The sequence below is a fragment of the Schistocerca serialis genome, chromosome 1 (genome assembly GCF_023864345.2).
Source record: "Schistocerca serialis cubense isolate TAMUIC-IGC-003099 chromosome 1, iqSchSeri2.2, whole genome shotgun sequence".
Classification (NCBI taxonomy): domain Eukaryota; kingdom Metazoa; phylum Arthropoda; class Insecta; order Orthoptera; family Acrididae; genus Schistocerca; species Schistocerca serialis.
This window is the reverse complement of record NC_064638.1, coordinates 133,869,901-133,895,674: the sequence shown is the minus strand read 5'-3', so window position 1 is coordinate 133,895,674 and position 25,774 is coordinate 133,869,901.

Genomic DNA, 25,774 nt, shown 5'->3' with positions numbered 1-25,774 from the left:
TAGGAGGTCTCCTCGTATTATTTCGGATTTATGGACATGCCTGCAGGATTCATGGTGTCAGTTCCCTCTAGCACTACCTCAGACATTAGTTGAGTCCATGCCACGTCGTTGTGCGTGATTTCTGCGTACTCGGGGGCACTAAACGATATTAGGGAGGTGGACCAGTTTCTTTGGCTTCTCAGTGTATGTTGTTTTGTTCTGTTCTGCACGTCAAGTGGTGTGTACGTGTGCAGTTCATTAAACTGTATGATTTGTAGGCACATGTACGTACAGTTATACATGACATGACGCCACACACACTAAGTGACAACACAACTTATCGCGGGCAAATTACACAGACTTTTTTAATTAAATATTATTTGAAGGTTTAATGCCCCTATTATAAAACACGTAAAGAGCGGTGTTAAGCATCGTACTATCTCGTATGTTAACAACATGTCCCACGTTCTGTTTTCACTGAAATTTCATTGAAATTAATACTTTGTTAATGTCATGGGTTCGCGTAGAGAAACATTATTGCGTGAAATATTTATCACCGATCAATTCGTAGTAAGTTAATTTCTGTGAATTTACGTACCTGAGATAAGAGATAGCTGCTGTGTGTCAACCACAAGAATTTAATGGAAACTACTGTTAATCTTTGCAAACAAATAAATATGACAGTGAAACGTAATTCAAATGCAAACTCTGTAAGCTATTCACGTGGCTCTGTGCCTTTTGATATTGGCAATATTGAAGTAAGAGGTAGCGGCCGTGCAAATAGCCGCCTACAATCATTCATAGGTTAGCGCTGTATTGCGCGCTCTGATTCCTAACATGTATGGATACTAAAGATACATAAATAAAGGTTTTAAGAGTAAATAAATACACATATTTAACCAAAATGCAAAATAAGTACATCCTGTAATGTCCCTCACGCCTGCTGTCCTCATCCAAGATCAAAAATGTCTCTGAGGTCATCAGTCCCCTAGAACTTAGAACCACTTAAACCTACCTAACTTAAGGACATCACACACATCCATGCCCGAGGCAGGATTCGAACCTGCGACCGTAGCGGTCGCGCAGCTCCAGACTGAAGCGCCTAGAACCGCTCGGCCACACCGGCCGGCCATCCAAGATCAAGACGAAAGTAAGTAATTACATAGAATCATTCGACTGTTTCGCAGTTATTAAGATTTTTAACATAGAATAAAGAATAACGTACATAATCAACCGATATTGTTTTTAAATGCTTTTTTCGGTACTTTGGATTGTCGACGAATCGCGGTTCAGGAACATGGCGGGCGACCATCATCTGTGAGTATGGTGCCGACTTGGGCAGTAGCCTCACTCCGCCAAAGTTTTCGAGATGCGTAGTGGACAGACGGCTGTTAGCAGCAATGGACAGAATACAATGGAGAAGGAAACCTGTACCAGCGTGCGGTCCACTGGGCCTGATCACGTAGAAGAAGAAGTAGCGGTATTACTACTGGCGTTATGGCTAGGGTAGCCATCAGGTACGATTTTCAGTCAAGGTTGGTAATGACGAGGATAAACTCTGACGGCAGAAAGGTACAACACGTGCTTTCTCGATCACTATGCCTTATCTCATGTGCGACAGTATTATGGTACAATTTCTCAACAGAACATTACTCGGCCACACAAGGGGCGAGTCATTATGTACTATCTACGTGATGTTGAGGTTCTCCCGTGGTCAGCAATATTCTCAAACCTGTCCCCGGTAGAAAATGTGTGGGACTAGCTCTGACGTCACCTCCATCCCAGGACACAAGGGACAGCTGAAGCCCAGATTGCCTTAGGGGAGAATACAATGACTTTATGAAATATCCTTCTAAACCGAATCACCTCGTACAATCAGGTTATAGGAGGTTCAGCGTCATAAACGGTCTCATACCGCAAATTTATTTGTAAATTCTACTCTTTGTTGCAGTCGCTGAAATAACATCACGTATCCCCTCATTTCATTTACCTCCCCCCTTCTGGTTTCTTCAATTTTTTGTCAATTAGTGTATATCTACATCTACATCTACATCTACATCTACATCCATACTCCGCAAGCCACCCGACGGTGTGTGGCGGAGGGTAGTTTGAGTACCTCTATCGGTTCTAATTTCTATTCCAGTCTCGTATTGTTCGTGGAACGAAGGATTGTCGGTATGCCTCAGTATGAGCTCTAATCTCTCTCATTTTATCCACATGGTCTCTTCGCGAGATATACGTAAGAGGGAGCAATATTCTGCTTGACCCCTCGGTGAAGATATGTTCGCGAAACCGAGCTACTGAGCGTTTTCCCTGCAAAGTCTTCTACTGGAGTTTATCATCTCCGTAGCGCTTTTGCGATTACTAAATGATCCTGTATCGAAGCGCGCTGCTCTCCGTTGGATCTTCTCTCTCTCTTCTATCAACCCTATCAGGTACGGATCCCACACTGGTGAGCAATATTGAAGCAGTGGGCGAACAAGTGTACTGTATCGATGAAAACACTACAAACAACAAATTAAAAGTATCACTGCAACACGTGACTTTCATTCAAGGCGCTCCCTGGCTGGTTATTGATGTAAGATACAATAGTGTGATTTATGTGTGTTCCGTTTTCCGTTTCACATAGAACAATAAGAGAAATGGAAAACGCTTTGAAGCACCGTACCCCAAATATTCACGATCCATTCCCCAGTCGGTAGATATCAATACAAAACACCCTCAGTCAAGTATCTTATTCGTTTCTCCTCTCGCTGGCCGACCTTTAAGATATTAAAATACCTTATCGAAAGAGCAGCAAGGAATTCCATTCCTGAACATAAGCAAGCTGTATAGGCAGCAGCTGTGTGAACTAAGGGCACTGCTGATAAACAACATTAGAGATAGAAGTCTGTTCCATAATATTTGTTTCTTTGGGCGGACGCACACGGAGCGACTGAAAAGGGACCCAACGGGTAGGGGATCTGCATAGACAACTGGATGCCGACTAGCAGGAAACGCACTTCCGCACTTGGAGCAACTGTAAAGTCAGAAACTTTAGCTGTAGTGTGAGAGGGAATATTGTTTGTCGTATCAGAGCAAAATGATTCAAATGGCTCTCAAGCACTATGGGACAACATCTGAGGTCATCAGTTCTAACCTAAGGACATCACATACATCGATGCCTGAGGCAGGATTCGAACCTGCAAACGTAGCAACAGCGTGGTTCCGGACTGTAGCACCTAGAACCGCTCGGCCACAGCAGCGAGCGTGTCAGAGCACCTATTACCCACATTCGCGTGTCAAGTATAGATTCAAGCACAGAGGAAGATGTGAGTCTCTATTTATATTACTCACGGATGAGAAAACGAAGAAAATTCTAGCTCCATTCCTACATCCAAGCAACTATACACTGCAGTCCGTATGTGGCAGCCGAGAAGCTACAACAGTCAGATTAGAAATTCGTGGCTACTAAAGGGAGTTACAGTGATTTGGCACAGTAGATTTTTTCCACTATAACATATCGTTACAGTTATTTTGAAAACCTAGAAGTCCTGAGATTTATACATACGGAAATGTGGTGGTAGCGGTTTGTGCTCGTTAAATCATTTGCTACGTGAACAACATTGCGTTTACACGTATCTGAGGTTTGTGGCTTTTCTGCCCTTTTCCGCCGTCTCCACTGTTTGTTTCCATTTGACAATGTGATTTTACAGAACTAAAAAGCCCACGACCGGGTTCCCGGGTTCGATTCCCGGCGGGGTCAGGGATTTTCTCTGCCTCGTGATGGCTGGGTGTTGTGTGCTGTCTTTAGGTTAGTTAGGTTTAAGTAGTTCTAAGTTCTAGGGGACTGATGACCATAGATGTTAAGTCCCATAGTGCTCAGAGCCATTTGAACCATTTGCACCAGAACTAAAAAGGCTACTAGTTACACAAAAGTATACTTCCGGTACGATTTACATTTTGTGTTTATTCGCTCCCAGTGACATTCCGGTAATTGTATAATAACAAGAGAGTACAGTACATTACATATACTGTGTATGTGGTGAGAAATATTTTTTCCTTTTCATACGATGTTTTCTGGCTGGCAGCTGTGGCCGAGCGGTTCTAGGCGCTTCAGTCCGGAACCGCCTTGCCGCTGCGGTCGCAGGTTCGAATCCGGCCTCGGGCATGGATGTGTGTGGTTTCCTCAGGTTAGTTACGTTTAAGTAGTTCTAAGTCTAGGTGACTGATGACCTCAGATGTTAAGTCCCATAGTGTTTAGAGTAATTTTTTAACGATGCTTTCTCTGTCAAATCCCTTCTGAAGTAGCCTGGGATGTTATACCTGTATAAAACGGGGTGTTCCTCCACTTCCCGTACGAAGCTAATGTTCACAATCTCCTTGTTCCCCTCCGAAGTAAACCAGCACATAGCTCGGCCACGCAGGTGTCGAGTCGCTGGCAACTGGTTGGTACCGCGTTGAAAGCGATTTACAGTTGAGTCACTTTGCAGTTGTGCCGTCTGCGGAGCCCTGTTTAACCACACAGGAAGTGATTCGCAATGGAGTGATTACACCTCAGCGTCAGCAACGGGTTTCATTCGAGTCGGTCCGCTTGCGGAGGGCCTTACGCTACTTCTCGCAGGAAATGGCGTGCGTTTACCTTCTCTCCTGCGTCTACGTCTCTGCATCTATAACCCGCAAACTACCTGGCAGTGTGTGGCGCAGAGTAGACTTTTCGCAAGATATACCAAAGAGGAAGCGATATATTTGCTGAATGTTCTAGGAAAGTACTTTCTCGGAACTTTATCAGCAAATCACACTTTGATGTGGAGCGCCTCTCTTGCAGCGTCTGCCATTGGTACTGGCTGATCATCTCTGACACATTCGTGCTTACTACACTCATGTTCATAAAGAAGACAGAACACCTTGAACGACTAGGGATGTAACGTCCATATTCACAGGACATGTAAATTCATGTGCATTAGTACGTTCTGCAGAAATTATTAGCATTTCAGTCAATTCGGTTGAGCATGTGTCCTGTTGTCTAGTAGGCACAAGTTCCGCCATGGGCCCTGACAACTTTTCCCACGCGTGGTGGCATCGGCGCGTATAAGGTGCGATTGGTGTCATGTGGGTTAGCTAACCATGCGTCATTCACCTGGTTCCAAACTTCATCTTTTCAAATGGCTCTGAGCACTATGGGACTCAACATCTGAGGTCATCAGTCACCTAGAACTTAGAACTACTTAAACCTAACTAAGGACATCACACACATCCATGCCCGAGGCAGGATTCGAACCTGCGACCGTAGCGGTCGCGCGGTTCCAGACTGTAGCGTCTAGAACCGCTCGGTCACACCGGCCGGCGAATGGCTGGTTCACTATGGGACTTAACATCTATGGTCATCAGTCCCCTAGAACTTAGAACTACTTAAACCTAATTAACCTAAGGACATCACACAACACCCAGTCATCACGCGGCCGGTAAACTTCAACTGTGGTAGTTCGTACTGCGTCACAGTGATGCACCCATTGTTTCACCATATCTCACACATTTTCGACTGGCGCCTTGGGGGTTTGCAGAAAGGCTATGGCTACGGGTCGCAGGATGTTATTCACGTAGGTCGCACTAGTCACAGTGCTCTGGAAACTCACCAACTGTGATTTTTTGTTGCACCCAACAGCACCCAACACCATAATAACCTTGAGTTGGCGTTGTATGTCTTCTGTGAACGTAGTCACTGTTATGGCGCTGCCCCTGTCGCTGGCGCACCAAAATGCGGCCATCATTTACAGACAACCAGAACCTGGATTTGTCCTAAAAGACAAACTGATGCCATATCTGCCATTCCCATACACCATTGCCGTCTAGCAGGTTTATGCATATTCGCCAAAGGAAGGCGGAGAAGTGGACGACGCGCACGTGACCCATGCCGTAATAAACGCCGACGGAATCTCACCCCTGATGCTGCACGATGTGTTGAACTGTTCCACCGTTGCTCCAGAGACGAAGTGGATGCAGATCTGCCCTGCAGTGCCATTCCGATGAGGTGTCGATCTTCTTGGGAGGTGTTCCGTGTGGTGTGACCTGACCCACGTCATTGTGTTCTACGGTCTTCCGTGAAACACTCTGCACACACCCACTGCACTGCCGAAACACTCGTCCCACATGGGCAGCAGCAATTTCCAGGATGGATGCATCACGTTCTCTCGTGCCAGTAGTGTGCCTTTTTTCAAACTCATTTGGCGGTACGGTTCAATCATACGTCTCAAAGGCATTCTACACTACTGTTGAGGTCACCCTGAGAACTGGAGGCACACTTTATCGAGAGATAGTGTTGCCGCGCGATATCGATGTTGACCTTGAACCCGGAGGCTGACATGGTTCAAATGTTGAAACACGTATGCAGCGATGGCGAGGCATGACAGAATCTTTGACCAGAAAGTTATTTATCGTGGCTAGTCTGCGCTTGACCGCGCTAGAGTTGCCAGCAGCAGTCTGTCGGCAGTAGTAGTCAAGTACAGTTGTTGTACGTAGCGAGTCGCGAGAGCATGTAGTCAGTTGCGAGTAGTAGCCGGTCGTTGGTGTGTGTGAGGAGTCCGCGGGAGTCGACATGGGTCTCTGGTCAAGATGCTGAATATGGTATATTGTTAAATAAGGTAACGAAGCTGCATTGCGCACATCTGATAATGTAATGTATATTTATTGTAATTAATTTTCAACAAGTGCCCCAATAATAATTTTGTTTTGAAAGCATTTTAACAAAAGAGCCATTTAATTGAAAGAATATTTCCCTTGCATTTCCTTAAACAAAAGTTTCAGTTAAATTCAAAGAATATTTGCGATGCATTTCCTCCAAGCTATGGCGAAGAATAAGAGCAGAATTTAGACATGCAGTTTTACTGAGGTAAGAATTCGGATTATTGCACAGGGCCAAAAGATCGACATTTCGGTCTATTTGCATTTTCATTGTCACTGAGATTTCATTATCATTGAATTATCTTTCATTTTTGTGGGGAACTGAATTTTGGAACATTTTTAAGTCTTCCATTTTTTTGTGGGGAGCTTACACCTGGCTCAGATTCCTATTTCTGATTTAAATTGTCATTGTCAGTCTTTAGATTTAATTGCAGGGAGATTACACTTGGCTCCATTTTTATTTAACTTTGCTATTCTTAATTTTTGTGGGGAGGTTACACTTGGAGACACCCGGTCCAGGATCGTATTTCGTTGAGAATCTTTTGAAAAGTAGTCAGATTTTGCTCTTATTTGCTTAAATATAATTAGGATTTGGCGCAACGCTTTTACTAATTTTGTGACTTTCTTTCTCAGATCATCGGCAATTCGTTGCTTTGTTGTATTTGTGTTCGTTGCCTTTTGCATTTGTGCATATTTGTTTTGTGAATAATTGTGATTTGTGTTAAAATGCCACATAAGACCATTAATAGTACATCGCGAGGTGTAATGAATGAAATGACCGAATTAAACAACTTCACCGATAGGACTTGTGACACGCAGTGTAATGATGACAATCCTGTGTTCACTAACAATCAGTGCGTTCCAACCACTAATGATGACTTTTACCCTAATGATGAATAAGCGAACTCAATTATCTCCTCGGTTAATTTGACGACAATTGATGACGCGGAGCGCTCTATTGTAATGAGCGCTGTTCAGCTTGACACACCCGGTTTGGAAAATTCAAATAACGTACAAACAAATTTCTCTAATGAAAATGGACAGTGTACTGAAAGTACGATGGATCTATTTAATTCCAAAATAGTGAGTGACAGTGTACATTTGACTGGCACACCTTTTTGTAAATCTCAGAATAACCAAATGGTTACAGAAAACGAGACAATTGCAGATCCACCACTAAACAGCACAGGGAATATAAACGCTAATTATGATTTGGAACGGATTATGGCAAGATTACTACAACAGCAAAGTGAGAAAATAGACAACAATTTCAGACAACAGAGGGAAGGTAACAAACAAGATAACGAAAAACTCAAACAGTATTTCAATGAAAAATTAGACGAAAATTCTAGAACGTTAAATAAAAACTTAGACGACAATTCCAGGCAGCTTAGTGAACAAATTAGAGCCGTTACCGCACAGTGTCATGACACTAAGGAACAGTTACGCGAGGAAATTAAGGCTTGTTCAAAGAAAAATAGCGAAGAAATTAGATCTGTTGCTCAAGAATTAAGGGAAATGCAAATAGCCGCAACAGAAACACTTAGAGCGGACATTAGTACAGTCGCTAAACAATGCTCTGAAAAAGCTACACAATTACGCGACGAGTTTAAAGCAATGACAGCAGAACTTTTCGAGCACAATGGATGAAAAGATTGACGAGAAATTCGATCAACAGAACACTCAAATTGACGAACGTTTCAATCACCACATACAAAACAGTGATACGCGTTTCCGCAAATTTATTCAGGATCAAAATAAAGTAAAACGTCAGGTAATGGAAACAATCACTGCACAGAGACAGGAAGATAAACGTAAATTGTTCGCGAAAGCGAAGACATACGTAGACAACAATATAGCTACAGTGTCCGACAAAATTAATACCATCGAACAGTTGAACGCAGAATTACGTGATGAGATTTCTGACCTTAAATCAAAAACAGATACACACTCAGTAGATTTTCAAACAGTGACCGACAGACTCGAACAATTAGAACTAACACAGGATTCAGATGTCGTCAAAGATGACGTTAAAAAACTGAACGAAACTACACGTAAATTGCAAAAACAGATTAATGCCTCTGACACTAAAACCGATGATCAGGTAAAAATACTGACTGAAAAATATGATGAATTGGCCAGTCGTATTGATGTTATTAAAAGTAATAATGACAACAAATCAGACGATACTGCACCGATTTCATTTAACCAAACACCTGAATTCCAAAATTTATAGCAGACAATTAATGAGATTGATTCATCTAATAACACCTTACGTAGAAATTTAACAAGCTTACAGCAAGAGGTAACAGAGATAAAAAATATTTCAGTTAATAACACATCACAGCAGACGCCACTTTGCGAACATTTGTCAGACTTACGCAGCGCGTATAATTTGGACAATCTACAAAGAGTATGGGACTTAGATTCAGAGCGGACACAGACAAATAGATTCTCACACAAACCTGAACGTGTTCTCAAATTCAGTGACGAGAACGTTGATTACGAGCAGTTTTTATCCGTAATAAAATCTAAGGAATTTAATAATGACAGAGCACAGATACACGATTTGCACTGTATAAGACAATTTATTTTTGTACTTTCACCGCTATTGGCTGTAATGCGGAAGCTGGCTTTGAGCCCGATAAGACAATTTGCTGTTGTACTTTCAACAGCATTACATGTAATGCAGAAATTGGAATTAGCAAGAATGCAGCAATTTTTGTTTGGAATTTTACCGCTATTGCCTGTAACGCAAAAACTAAAATTTATTCTCAGTGCGTAATAGAGCTCAGGGGATTCTTTACGCTTTAATGAATATGTGCCGTAGCGTGAATAGGGCCCCGAGCTGTAGTAGTGCTGTTTCATCTTTAGTTTTCTGCACTGCTGCCTTCCCTTCTACTATCCTTTATATCTATCAAAATAGCTCTTTAACTTTTGCTCTATCTAGAATTAAGAATATGTAATGAGAACCCGATAAGACAAATTTTTACCGAATGTGACAATTTTCATTAGGCACTCCAGAAATGACAACCACGAGAATTGTAATAACATATAAAAATTATAATCATCAGTATGTGTAAAATTAGCAGCAGTCGTAAATGTATTTTTGTAACAATAGATGTTTTTCACCGCAACAGCATGAAAGTCAGCCGCTTAGCATACCTAACCAACAATGCAGTCTACAAGGTCAACCAAACTTTAATGTTTCGCCGCGTGGACGTATAGTCCCTGGTACAACAAATAGTAACGCACGGCAGCAAGGAAATAACTACGTATAGAAAACACAGTATTTCAATTCCTATCGCAATGCACCGTATAGAAGTGACTATCATGACCAACGTAAAAATAATGAGCACAATTTTCAGCGTACATCTAATAACAGTCGATCTTTTCAGCAGCAAGAACATCAGCAACAACACATTATCACGAATGATCCAGACAATAGGTGTCATCCATAGCGTAATACGTCAGGAAGAGTTAACAGAACAGTTCAAATAGTGGATATGCCACAGCATCCTCCCGTAAAATAAATAACAGCACGTACGATAGAATTTGACCACATACAGTACAGGTTGCATATTCCAGTAACATAAGCAATAATTTTGACACGCAGAATCTTGTTCACGAAAAATGTTATTAATTTTGACGCCATCCGACACACGTTTGCATGAAAAATATTATCACGACGTACGTAGACGACATTCTTATTGCAGAAGCTAACTGGTCTGAACACAATGTGATTTTAGAACGACTGTTACAAACTTTTCATGCACAAGGACTTACAGTTAATCTCAGTAAATCGCACTTTGGCAAAACTTCTATAAAATTTCTTGGACACGTAATTTCAGCAGAAGGCATTGCGCCTGATCCGGAAAAACTTCAAGCTCTACGTGACATTACTATTCCTACAACGAAGAAGCAATTACGCAGTTTTTTGGGCTTAATTAACTTTTTTCGTAAATTTATTCATCACTCTGCTTTAGACACACCTAGATTATGTCAATTGACAGGTAAAAACAGTATTTGGTCTTGGGATAAGCAAGCACATTCTGAATTCATGAACCTGAAACATGCTTTGTTGAATGCTCCACTTTTATCGCACCCAGACCTTACCAGAAATTTTTCCATTGCCACCGACAGTTCTAACACCGCTTTAGGCGTACATATTTTCCAGGAAATTGAAGAAGATGGCTCAACAGTAATTAAAAACATTGCATTTGCAAGTCGCATTCTGTCACCTGCTGAACGAAATTATTCCGTTACAGAACTGGAAACACAATGTGTTGTATGGGCTTTTACGAGATTTAGACATTTTCTTTATGGAAGGCATACTACTGTCTACACAGATCACAGAGCGATACAATTTTTACTTTCAGCTAAGTTCACACACGACAGATTAAGTAGATGGAAACTTTATTTACAAGAATTTAATTTTACAATAGTTCACATTCCCGGCACACAAAATGTTGTAGCAGATGTACTATCCCGTTCTCTCAGCAACAATCAGCAACACGTCGCAACCAACTTCTGCAAAGCAAATTTCAGCGTCATGTACATTCAGCAAGTTGCATTTGAAAATTTTATTTCGTCGTCATTACAGGACATAGCAAAAGAACAAAATAAAGACAACGTGTGGAAAGAAATTAAACACCTTTGGCAAAATAAAAATAATGTTACAATTAGAAACCATTACACTGTACGCAATGACATTCTGTTTCGCCCCTCTCATCCTGACAGCAACAACTGGTTATTATGCATTCCTGACGAACTGATTAACAAATTGATCTGGTACACTCATTTAAGTTACGCACATTACGGAGCAAGAAAATGTTTTCTTATACTGAGACAGAACTGTTATTTTACCAACATGGAAAAACGCATACGACGAGTTTTAGCGTCATGTAAAATTTGCCAGAAAGCTAAGTCAGACACAACGTCACACATTCCTCCATTACATCCAATTGTACCTGTTAAATTGAGACATATGGCCGCTGTAGACATTTTTGGTCCAATTCCGAGAACTAATAGAGGTTTTTGCTACATATTTGTCGCTGTTGAGCTCACTTCAAAATTTTGTTACTTTCACTCCGTTACGCAAAGCTACTGCTAAAACTGTTTCGAAAGCATTTGTAAAACATTTTCTATTTCATGTCGGGCATGTGTTGAAAGTAATTTCTGACAATGGATCACAATTTCGTTCTGCTATATGGACACGCATGTTGCGAGCTAGAAACATTTCTCCGATTTATATATCCAAGTACCATGCTTCTTCGAACCCCTGTGAACGATTAATGAAAGAAATTGGTAAACTGTGTAGAATATACTGCCACAAAAGACATATTGATTGGGACACACACATATTCTCATTCCAAGATGTAATTAATTCCATTCGAAATGAATCCACTATGCTATCTCCGTCTGTTATATTGAAAAACGTTGAACCACCAAACAAAATTACAGAAGTAGTAAACTTCCCTACATCTCGTCGACTACGACACCATGAAATAATTAACATTGCGCTGAACAACATTAAATGTGCCGCAGAGCGCCGGGGAAGACAGCAAAAACGGGTTTGTACACGCCGAGACTTTCACATTGGACAGAAGATATTAGTACGTACACACTATTTATCCAGCAAAATAAAAGGTAAGTGCAGTAAATTTGAACTTCTATACGCAGGTCCATATCCGATTCGCAGCATTCCTCACCCCAATGTTGTACACGTCGAAACTTTGAGAACCAGAAAAAGCAAGGGGAACCACCATGTATACAATGTTAAACCCTTTATTGAATGAAACCACTTTATGATGTAACATGCTATGAGGCCATTTCCTAATCTTTATGACCACTTATGCAATTATATTCACATGACTAATTACTGATGATTATCGTATTTTTCTTGGCAAGTGCCCGGCAAGGTAAGGTTAGCAGGTTGCTTTTCTTGTCGTTATATATCAGACTGTGCACATTTTTTCCAGAGACACTTACGTATTTTATGAATAATTATGCAATGTTATCTAATGACATGTTAATTTTGTTACATTTTCTCTCCATTAAAGTCTTTAATTCTCGCCTCTATTAACTACACTACATACAAGCTGAATAAAAAGAACGTCACATTTTTGTTGTCTTTCTTATGCATATACGATTGTTTCATGTTTTGTTGTATGCACTATGAAATAGTTAAGATATAACACACATCAGTTGACTTTGACATTTTTTGCCCTATGTCATCTCAAGATCGTGACTGTTTTACATTTTTTGCTGCTGCATTGTATTATTCTGTGTACATTTTTGCATCTGAACACTGTCAATGTTTTTGACATATTACGTTTTCTGTCATGTTATGCTGTATGCTTAATTATGTTACCATAAACCAGTCATTATTTAGTGAGTATATGATGTAAATGTAAGATATTAATCTCTGTTCATCATTTTCAGAAAGAAATAACGTGTAAAGGAAATAAATTAAACAGAAATGGGAATTTCACCTACGGAATAAACGAGAGAAGATGCAGTAACCTTATGAGGAAGAGTAAATGGATTAGGATTAACAAGCATTAACAAGAATATACTATACACATCGTAGAATAGCAGTCTTAACGAATTTTTTCTTTCAGAATACAAGGCGATTGATGCAGGCTGTCAGACAGAACTACACATCTTAGTTTTAGTGATGAAATATGCTAGAGATAAGGAATAGTTGTGTAATGAGTAATGAAGTGATTTTTTTGCAGATGATAATGAATGCTGATGAATAATGATGAAGAATATGCTACTATGAATAATGAAGTTTTTCTTTACAGGTGATGATGATAATGGAGTTATGATGATATGGATAATGAAGTTTTCTTTGCAGATGAGGATAATATTGAACTTATGTATTTATGCTATGTAGTTATTTAAGTAATTGTTGCAGTTCGCTTTGACAGCAGGTGTTATATTGCATAGTATAATGATTGAAGGTTTTGGAAAGGACAGCTATGGGACACATTTTTATACACATTTCACTACCTGTTAATTCGAAGTTCACTACTTTTCAGCACAAAATGCATTTCTCCTTTCAGCTTAATAGTCCATTTTTTATATATTTTTTGCAGGAGAAATTATTTATGAGATTAATGCGCTATAAGCAGTTGTTCATTAAATGTATGTCATTATATATACTCTACTTGTTTCATAACCTTGACTCATGACGAATGACGTTACACATTTTCATTTACAGGAACAAACCAGAAGCAATTTCTTTTTCTTTTTGTCTTCTTGCTTTCTCTTATATTTACCCCAAGCAATGCATTGCTAACAAATAATGCTACCCATTTAAGAGAGTTCTGAGTAATACTGTATGATTTTTTTTTTTTGTCACAGACGTTGAGTAATAATTATAGTGTGTTACATTTTGAATACCGTATATGTCACTGGAAGAATTAAAAATGTTGTGTACTATTCAATACTTGCTGGCCTATTAGTGCCAATAATTTGTATAACTAAATGAATTATGTTAATACTATGCCATTCATCAGCTCCTGTTTTCAATGATGACTTTTGATGTCTGTAACTGGCCAATTAGTGCTAATAATTTGTATAACTAAATGAATTATGTTAATACTATGCCATTCATTAGCTCCTGTTTTCAATGATGACTTTTGATGTCAGTAACTGGCCAATTAGTGCCAATAATTAGTATACCTAGATCAATTATGTTAATACTATGGCATTCATTAGCCCCTGTTTTCAATGATGACTTTTGACGTTTGTAACTGGCCGATAAGTGGCAATATTCATTGTAATCAGATGATTTATGAACATTATTCTGTAATACTAAACACATGGTACAGAAATGTTCAATAACTGGGCTATGAATGCCGCAAACTACTAATGTAATTCCTAATGAAGACTAGTATGTGACTTAATGTCCTTCAACTACTGACCTAACTACCCTGAATTACTGCAATGTCCATTTGTCCTGTCTATCCTCATGATCATGGAGCACTGTATTTGGTTTTGCACTAATTCTACGTTGGTGTGCCTTGTAAGAGCGTGGTGTTGACACGATATGCTGTCCACTGCCGTGAGCGATGGAGACGTTATTATGGTCCCACTGTTTGGTGTACCTGATGTACTGCCAAAATGATAACATGGAAGATTACTACGACATTTCAGTGTCTTGGCTACGCTGATAAACACTTCTGGGAAAAGAACTTCACATTGTCTCACTTGGTGTTGTACTTCTGTGAAAAGATATGGACTTTCAGTGCCGCTGTGTGCAACCTAAAGTGCTACAACCATGATGCAATCCTTCCCTTTCCTATCCTAATTCTTGTAACATAGTGAAAATCATTTTTTGCTAACATCATTTATGTTCATGGCCTATACATTTTTTTCGATTTCCTGAACTCCAGTGCAAGTACACTTATGTCACTTGTCAACATGATTTTTTTGCCATTATGTTTATTGGTTGTGAAAATGCTAAGGACATTTTTTTCGATTTGTTGATATATTCTGAAGTACAGTATATGTGTACTGTTGTCTTTTATATTGTATATATATTTTTGATTTGCTGATATGTTCTGAACTACAGTACACGTGCACTTATGAAGAATTTTCCAGTGCATGTGCACCTATGTCATGTGTTAATATGTTTTGTGCTGAACGTCACTAAGTGTGCACTTTTGACATTTATCAATATGATCTGTATTTACATTTTTCTGATTTGCTGATACGCTCTGTACTCATTGTATACTTTTTTTTGTCATTGTCTTATGTTTTGTACTCGGTGCATGAGCATCACGTTTAATTCATGGTCTGTATATTCTGTGATTGTAAAAATTAATTAGTTAAGAAAAAATTTGTGGCTCATGGCAAGTCCAAATGACTCACCATCGCTGCCAAATTTTTGCCCCCCCCCCCCCCCCCCCCCCCACAGTGGAGGGTTATGACACACGTATACAGCGATGGCAAGGCATGACAGAATCTTTGACCAGAGAGTTATTTATCGTGGCTAGTCTGCGCTTGACCGCGCGAGAGTTGCGAGCAGCAGTCTGTCGGCAGTAGTAGTCTAGTGCAGTTGTTGTACGTAGCGAGTCGCGAGAGCATGTAGTCAGTTGCGAGTAGTAGCCGGTCGTTGGTGTGTGTGAGGAGTCCGCGGGAGTCGACATGGGTCTCTGGTCAAGATGCTGAATAAGGTATATTGTTAAATAAGGTAACTAAGCTGCATTGCGCACATCTGATAATGTAATGTATATTTATTGTAATTAATTTTCAACAAGTGCCTCAATAATAATTTTGTTTTGAAAGCATTTTAACAAAAGAGCCATTTAATTGAAAGAATATTTCCCTTGCATTTCCTTAAACAAAAGTTTCAGTTAAATTCAAAGAATATTTGCGATACATTTCCTCCAAGCTATGGCGAAGAATAAGAGCAGAATTTAGACATGCAGTTTTACTGAGGTAAGAATTCGGATTATTGCACAGGGCCAAAAGATCGACATTTCGGTCTATTTGCATTTTCATTGTCACTGAGATTTCATTATCATTGAATTATCTTTCATTTTTGTGGGGAACTGAATTTTGGAACATTTTTAAGTCTTCCATTTTTTTGTGGGGAGCTTACACCTGGCTCAGATTCCTTATTTCTCATTTAAATTGTCATTGTCAGTCTATAGATTTAATTGCAGGGAGATTACACTTGGCTCCATTTTTATTTAACTTTGCTATTCTTAATTTTTGTGGGGAGGTTGCAATGTTAATTATTTCTGCAGGACGTAGTAATAGACATGTCCTACGAATATGAACGTCCTATTACTAGCCGTTCAGGATGTCCTAACTTTTCTGAATATGAGCGTACATGAACCTGCAACAAAACGTGCTGCTATTCTTTGGATCTTCTCTGTTTCCCCTATCAAACTTACCTGTTATGGATCCCATAGTCAATTTTTTTGGTCTGAGCACTATGCGACGTAACTTCTGAGGTCATCAGTCGCCTAGAACTTAGAACTAATTAAACCTAACTAACCTAAGGACATCACACACGTCCATGCCCGAGGAAGGATTCGAACCTGCGACCGCAGCGGTCGCTCGGTTCCAGACTGTAGCGCCTAGAACCGCACGGCCACTCCGGCCGGCCGGATCCTATAGTCACGAACAATATTTAGGTAATGGTGGAACGACCACCTTTTCTGCAATTACTTTTATGCGGTCGATCCACTTTCTTCTTATAGATGGTAGAGAGCTCAGGTTGCTCCCACGGGCAACCTTTAAGTCTTCTTACGTCCTTTTCTCGGTCACTTTTTGCGCCTTCTCTGCTGCTGCATTCTTGGCTGGCGCCATCTCGGTACGGACGAGTTAATGTCTATGATAGCCTGTTACATGGTGTACCATGGCTACTTGTTTATCACAATGAAATCTGTCTGTGGAGAAAAGACAAATATAGTTATTTTCAAGAAAAAGGTCTTAGTTATAAAAATTATTGTTTTATGACGCGTTTTGCGTTTTGAGGGCATCATCATATTTGCAAGATCTAGAAGCTATCTTTAACTGTTAAGGCTGGTTAGCAGTTGTCTCATTTACAACCACTTCAATGTCAGGCACTAGAGAGGTGACTGACTTATGATCTAGCCATTGTTGAATACTTTGCTGAAGTCCATTGTTTGAAAGCTGACCCTGATGTGCATTGAACTCAACTTCAGAGTTTTAATATGCTTTCGGCAAAAGGCAATGAGGAATTTATTGTTTCAGGTAAATCTTGTGATTGTTGGCAATAAATTTTTCCTTACTTTTCAGTTTTACATCTGTTGTGCATTCTAGCTGTCAGCTGACTATCATTACAAATAGTGATACCGATGACTCTCATCATCTCATGAAAAATATCATCAATTAGGAGCCTAACTATATTAAAATAGCTCTAAAAAATTAAACATATCTTTTTCTTTGTGAATATTCTTAATTTCTTCGTAAATAAGAAGTATAGCACCATCTAAAATTGATTTACTTGGATATTGGTTTTTGCGTTACTTTAAATGTTTAAAAAGGTAAATAGGAACGAGCTTGGTTGCGCAATTGCACGCTCACCGACGTCTACGTAATTTTAAATTTTATTTTGTAAAAGATGTAAAACCTTCCCGATTCCGTCAGGCTGGGCGTTGCAGCAACCATATCTTGATTATTTTGAAGAACAACAGTCTTGGTTGCGAGAATTATTGTTTAATGACGCGTTTCACGTTTCAAAGCCATCATCAAATTTTTACATGGAAGAAGAAATCAAAATACAAATAGTCAGGGATATGGCTCTGTGAGGCACAGCTCCAAATAAATATATCAAAGACGGTCTATCAACCATTGCTGTTGTGCTGAAAAATAAGCATACGTCTCGATCAGCGCTAAACAAGGCGTCTACGTATGCAATAAATATGAAGTAATACAAAATATTTAAGAAATGGAAAAGACGTACTATACTAGAGACAAAACTGAAAAGTGCTAACATTTCCTTTGACACACACATAACGCAAAATCGCGGCGGCCCAGCGGAACGACCACGCTTACAGAGTTGCAGATATGTGGCTTCATTTAAACACACTTTAGTGAAATTGACCAATACAGACGAACACGTCAAGCACGTAAACAGTGAAGCACTGAACCAGGCGCCCCGTAGGGCTTAGTAGCGGAAGCTCACACAGATGGGGTGCATAATTAATTTTGAAATAAAAATTTAATTAAAAACATATAACAGGAATTAAAAATTAGGTTACTAAACAAAACATTTCAAACGCAATTGGATGGAACATTTCCATAGGAAACCAATAGGCTGCACGCTAGCAGTACATCTCAACAAAAATGCACCAAAATATAAAAGTATACAAATTAAAGTACCTGTGATGAAAATAGCTAAAATCAGCAGGAAGATCTTGATGTGTAAGCACTGGTAGCGACAGTGAAGTCTGCAGAATACAGAGACTAACATACGAGAACAGAGATTAAAGTTTAAAAAAAATTATAAAACGCAGAGCCTATTAACCCATTACCGCTGGAATTAATTTTTTCGTGATTTTTTTCTTTAAATTGTGTTATTGTATCTGTAAAAGGTATAAATTAGACAACAGAGTTGTTTCGACGAAAGTCATTACCGCCATTAGCGAGATATTTGATATTGCCATATGGCAACGCTAGGCGCTTCCACTACCTAAATTTATATGGATTACAACTTCAACTAAAATAAGTAGTTTAATGAAATTTCTTATTACATATAATTACATTACATATAATTGTGCCAATTTATTATTAAGTCTTCACCAAACAATTGATAGTTTATAACACGGTACAATTAATAATCAAAAATAAAACAGTCAATACACAATCCCACATTACACTTTGAACACATTGTTCTCACAATAGATTTACATTGCTTGTGTTCACACCTTTTCTTCTTCTTTCCTTCTGTGTGCTGGACGAGGTGGTCAGACTTATCAAACCTAACTGAATCTGATATGTGGTTGTCGTAACATGCCCTTGATGCAGATGATATTCCGGCTCCTTTTGGTAAAGCTTGGTGTCTTTGCAAGTACACTGTTGCTACTTCTCTCTTCAAATCAAGCTGAGGTATAGTTCTGTTTCTTGCTTTATTATACAAAATCCAACTGTTTCGTATGACGACATCTAACATCCATGTAAAGAGACACCAGTACCATTTCTTGCTTCTTATTGCAATGCAACAGCATGCTAGATTCTGATCCATCTGATCAGTACCTCCCATATATGTATTGTATTTGGCTACCAGTTTTGGTCTGGGAATCATTATATTTCGCTTTTTTAGTTGCGAGAATCTCTTGACTTGGCCAACTTCTTGTGCACCACATGAAGAAAAGATCATTGTGACAACTGAGTTGTCCAGCCACCACACATAAAATAATACATCATTCTTCTCTATTCGGATCTGGGGGCTCAACAAACACATCACCTTCAGTATCGTCATTATAAAGAATTTCCAGTGCCTCGCCAAGCGAGAAACCTCTTCTAAAACAAAAATGAGAAAATTCGTCCTTTTACTGAGTACAAGCGCCTAGCGTTGCCATATGGCAACACCGACGTCTAGACGGCCTAAATGAACGTAATTTATTTCACAGCAAGCAGTAACCTCCAAAGAATATATATTTGAGTATTTAAAGCACAACCATACTAAAAAACCAAATTATACGTCGTAAGTTGCTGTGTAAAACATACTTACTCGAACTTATACTCCATTTTTCTTCGTCATTCAGCAAACAACGACTTCCAACACAGCTTACGATGCAGAATTTAAATGTATTGTTAAAACTGTTGCATTGTAGTGATGTTTACAGTCTCGCGAAACGGAATACATTGCTGCCAACGCTCTCGCTTCGTTGATGTCGTGGAATCAACGATTTTAAAAAAGTGTTACAAACATTGCCATATGGCAACGCACGGCACTAATGGGTTAAGTAATTTTAGAAGTTCACATCGTGCAGTCGAAATAAGCGCAATAAGCGGTGGTAGTTGGTGGTGAGTTGCTTTCAAATCCAGAGCAAAGGCGGAATGCAACTTTACATGGCCTTATTTTATTTTATTTACTTTTTTAACAGGTCTTCGTTAAATCTAGACTTCAACATTCCTCCGGTCTGCCATGACGAGTTGCAGAATGACACTGAAATGCACATATCGGCCCAAGCATCTGATCTATTTTGAAAGTTTCGATTACTAATAAATGTTATATCCTGGCCACGTTAAGTCGCCAACAGCACGAATTATAGTGTTCGATGAGCAAAAATCATTCAAGACCAGAACAAAAGCCAGAACGTCAATAGCACACATGTTGAAGAGATCAACATGCAGAGATTCTAAACACACGAACCCCAAACACCGAATTTCCACACGACAAGCTGCTACGCTTGTACACTGAAGGGCCAAAGAAACTGATATACCTGCCTAATATCGTGTAGGGCCTGCGCGCGCACGCGAAAGTGTCGCAGCATAAGGTGGCATGGACTCGATTAATGCCTGAACCCCATGAATCCTGCACTGCCGTCCATAAATCCTTAAGAGTACGAGGGGTTGAGATCTCTGCTGAACAAATCATTGTGAGTCATCCCAGATATGCTTAGTAATGTTCATGTCTGCAGAGTTTGGTGTTTAAACTCAGAAGAGTGTTCCTGGAGCCTCTCTGTATCATTTTTTGACGTGTGGGGTGTCGTATTGTCCTGCAGGATTTGCCTAAGTACGTCAGAATGTAGAGTGGACATTAATGGATGCAGGTGATCAAACAACATTCTTACGTACGTGTCACCTCTCACAGTCGTATCTAGACGTGTCAGGCGTGCATATCACTCCAATTGCACCCACTCCACACCATTACAGAGCCTCCATCAGCTTGAACAGTCCACTACTTACATGAAGGTGCGTGGATTCATGTGGGCCTCGTGATGACTGGGTGTTGTGTGATGTCCTTAGGTTAGTTAGGTTCTAAGTTCTAGGGGACTGATGACCATAGATGTTAAGTCCCGTAGTGCTCAGAGCCATTTATGATTCATGTGGTTGTATCCATACCCGTACTCGTCCATCCGCTCGATACAATTTGAAACGATACTAGTCCGAACCAGGCGATATGTTTCCGGTTATCAACAGTCCAGTGTCGGTGTTGGCAGTCCAAAGCGACGCTTAAATCTTTGCGTCGTGCAGTCATCAATAAACGAGGGGATCTCCGGCTCCGAAAGCTCATATCGATGATGTTTCGTTGAATGGCTGGCACTCTGACACGTTTTGATAACCCAGCATTGAAATCTGCAGCAAGTTGCGGAAGGCAAGGCGTTGCCGATAGCCGTGCCGTATTCTGCCTGTTTACGTATCTCTGCATTTGAATAAGCATGCCTACACCAGTTTCCTTGGACCTTCAGTGTAAAATACAGGCGGCCGAGGTGGCCGAGCGGTTCTAGGCGCTACAGTCTGGAACCGTGTGACCGCTACGGTAGCAGGTTCGAATCCTGCCTCGGGCATGGATATGTGTGATGTCCTTAGGTTAGTTAGTTAGTAGTTCTAAGTTCTAGGGGACTGACGACCTCAGAAGTTAAGTCCCATAGTGCTCAGAGCCATTTTTTGTAAAATACAAGTGACTTGAATCGGCGGCCGCCGTAACATTTCGCCTCTTTAAACGGAGTCTCTCCAGTACACACGGCGCGGGCGCCCCCTGTCGACCGCCGCCGTACCCAGTTTGATGGCTGCCCACATCGTTGGTTTAGCGCCACCCATTGCCACGGCGTTGTTGTCAGCCGCGTGCGGATACCATCATTTCTACCGAAATATTTGTACGTAATGTTTTCTGTGTTATTCTTCCGTGTGATAAATGTGTGTGAAATTTTGCCTGTGGTACGCATGTGATGGTCAGAGTGTCATTACATGTTTGATTGAGAGCAAATACTAGGCTGACTATAAATCATAAAAGATGTAGTCACACAGTTTTAATTATCACCTCACCGACCGACGTGGCGCACTGGTTAATACACTGGACTTTCACACGAGAGGACGACGGTTCAAGCCCACGTCCAGCTATGCAGATTTAGATTTCCCTTGATTTCCCTAAATCGCTCCATGCAAAGCGAGGGTGGCTCCCTTGAAATGATACGACTGATTTGCTTCTCCATCCTCCACACATTCCGAGCTTGTTCTCCGTCTCTAATGACCTCGATGTCAGCTGGACGTTAAATCCAATCTTCCTTCCTTTCTTCTTAATTATCAACTCGAAAAAATTTGCGTGATCTCTTCCCTGTGCGTTTTGCGCGTCTGCAGTCCTGATACACACTGAAATTCCAGCACCACAGTACTGTAGCACATCGTAGAGAAGCCAAAACAAAACGGCGCCACTCACTAATGAACAGAACTTCTGTAGTACGTATGAGAGAGGTACTGCCTGGAATGAAGCGGTGCAGGTACATTGTGAATGTTGCCTGGATCTTTCAGCTGGTAGAACGATTGCACTTGTAAAAATTCCAGGTTCGCACCTCTGTTCGGATTTTGCCACATTACTTTTAGCTTGTCTCGAAGGACACAGTAGCAGTGTATCAGCGCTTGTTGTTAGTTTGTGTCCGACGATATATGCTTCCTGGCTAATCTATAACGCTATACATCGCCTTACTTTTATCTAGAGCAGCAACTCGCTGTGAGCACCTCGATTCTGATATTCAGAAGGATGACGTTTCAAAGCTCCACCAAGCCACCCTGATTTAGGTAACGCGTCATATCACTCTGTCCTTGCTTCCTGCCAGTGTGTTCCACAAATTTCTTTCATTTCTGAAGAAGTAAAGCGCGCATTGCACAATGCCAGGTGATACAGCAAACATAGTTTATCACTGTGCCCATAAACCAAATTCAAATGTAATGATTCCATCACTGTGATGTCACATTGAAATACTTTGTTGTCTAATTGTCTTATCAATGTCCCAGAACGTTTTTATAGTATGGGCTTAGAAAACCAAAACCTGTGTTAGCAGTAGTGTAGTATGTCGAGTTCATTGAGTGTCAGTAACAAAAGTTGCTGGAAATATTCTCCGGATTTGGAGAGTAATGTAGTAAAGAGTTATTGGAGTAGCTACTGCTTCCGATAGCATACCGGTCTTAACACAAGATCATGGGTTCTCAGATGTCAGCCTGTAGGTGCTAACGGCAGGCGTGCATCTTAATGAATCAAAGCAGCCACACTTGACATGTGGAAGAAGTACATGCGACTTCCAGGCAGATGCTACCTAAAGCGAGCAGGGTGCTCTTCAACCATTAGCAGGGCGGGGATTCTCCATTTAGCATACACATAAGAAGCTTCCAGCAGTTACTGCCAGCCAATAGGTATTGAGTTCTGCCACTTACAGATACATAGGTGTGGGCAACTGAAGTGCTTCCCTGGGCTTCCAACTGTGGTGATGCTGAAACTCGATTGGAGACTTGCAAGGCCCGTGGGGCAGTGGCAGCAGTGTTGACTCCCATTGGCGGCATAAGGACTAAGCTGGTTATCTGCACGTGAGCTCTGGGACGATTTAACTTCGCTCTTCTCCTCGCATTATTAAATTTGTTTTTAAATAAAATATATTTTCCCTACCATTCCTACCCTATGACGGTGAAATCTTTAAAAGTGTATATTTATTCATGTGTTGGAAATCGACTTTTTCCCATAGTTATTTACTAAATTCTATGGATAGTCTTGTAGTGGCGTCACACATTAATAATGCAGGGACTAGGCCTGGTATGTATTTGTTACTCTGTGTTAATTGTTTATCTTAGGGTCTAGGTGTATTTATTAAACTATCACGCTGCACTATTGGTCTAACTTGTGATGTCGGAGTAACTTGTTTACATAATGCACTGTGCTAACTGTGAAACATTTAAAGCCATGTTTTTACATATTCCTTAGAATAGAAGCGTGAATGTTTGGAGAAAATGGTTAAAATTAAAGTATACAGTAATGGAAGTGGAAAGTGGGTCTGAGGGAAAATCGGGAGACGAGGAGGGGAGTTTCCGGCATTTTTATACCATACAACTGACAAATAAACACGACAAGACAAAAGTGATATCAACACATGACTGCCTCACAAGTGTCCAATATGCGAGGCTTCGCCAAGGGCAGATGATTGGGTTTTGGGTTAACAGGAAGTGGTATCTTATCATTGGAAGTGACCCTGCTGTAAGATCGTTATATGAGCTACAATCCTATTTGATATGCTACCATATACTGACGGACGGGGAACATCAAGCATTGCAGAGCGAGACTGTAAAAAACAGCATGAAATCAGGGGAGGGAGTCACTCAAGAGTTCCAAACTACTACCTGCAGACCAGCTACCACCATGACTTCGCATTGCGAGTTAAAAATAATGCGGTGGAATGGTCGGTCAGCTCCCTATAACGCACATATTTCTGTATTCAAAACTGAGCGATGCCTTAGTTGGTGCAAAAGGCGACGCCACTGGACAGTTGTTTACTGCAAACAAATGATTTCGAGTTTTAAGTCACCCTATGGCTTGTGAGAGTCCAATGAAAGGGTTCGGGTTTGATAAGTGGCTGTAGAACGTTTCCCGCCATAATGTGTAGTGCAACATTTAAGTGCTGAGGAACTGGTGCTATAGTAGGGGAGGGGGGGTGGTATTTTTTTTTTTTTTTTTGTTAGAGTGTAATCTCCTCGTAAGGAAACTCTTAGTGCACAATGATATGAACACATTGCAGTATTGCGTAGTGCATGCAGTAGAGAATAAGTTCGGAGACATTGATTGTTTACATTAGCATGACAATGCAGTGTGTCATAGAGTACACACTGCTGATGAATGACGTCGCACTGTGTTCAGCGATCGGTCATCATAAACCATCAAGTGTGAGACAATGTGTGGTGGGCAATAACATTCCTAAAAAGGACTGCCCAGCCTAAAGTCCCAAACTGAACCCAATGAAAAACATTTGAGATATACTACATTGAATGCATTCACAATTACGAATAAGGACAACCATCAGCTGTTGAATGGGATGACGACAGCCTGTAGGTGCCGATGGGACACGAGTCTGGATTTTGCCTTATCATTTGGCTATCCGTGCACGGCACCCGACCAGAACCAAACTTCCATGTGTCGGCAACAATGCGTCTACGACCCGTACTCGTACATCCATTATGTATATTCCCATACAGGCCAGACGTTGTACTTGAAACTCGCTTGCCAGTATCGGTAAATAAATACGATATTGCAGTGCCAGTGTTATTGTGATGACGATACATACTTCTTTTGAACACGCATGTATGTCCAAAGGAACTTCGCATCGTATTTATCTACCGGTACCTGTCAAGCAACTTGCAAGTACAACGTCTGACCCGTATGGGTTTATACATAATGGATGTACGAGTACGGGTCGTAGACGCATGGTTGACATGTGGAAGTTTGGGTATGGCCGTTACTCGTGCTCGGATTGCCTATTGGTAAGGCGACCGCTCGCGATAAGCGGGATATCCCGGTTCGTGTCCTGGTCGAATTTTGATTGGCGTCATCCCATTCTACAGCTGAAGGTTGTCCTTATTCGCAATTGCGAATGCATTTTAGGTACTTAATAACGACTGTAGTCGCCGCAGTGCCTGTTCCTTTGGGCATTCATGCATCTCC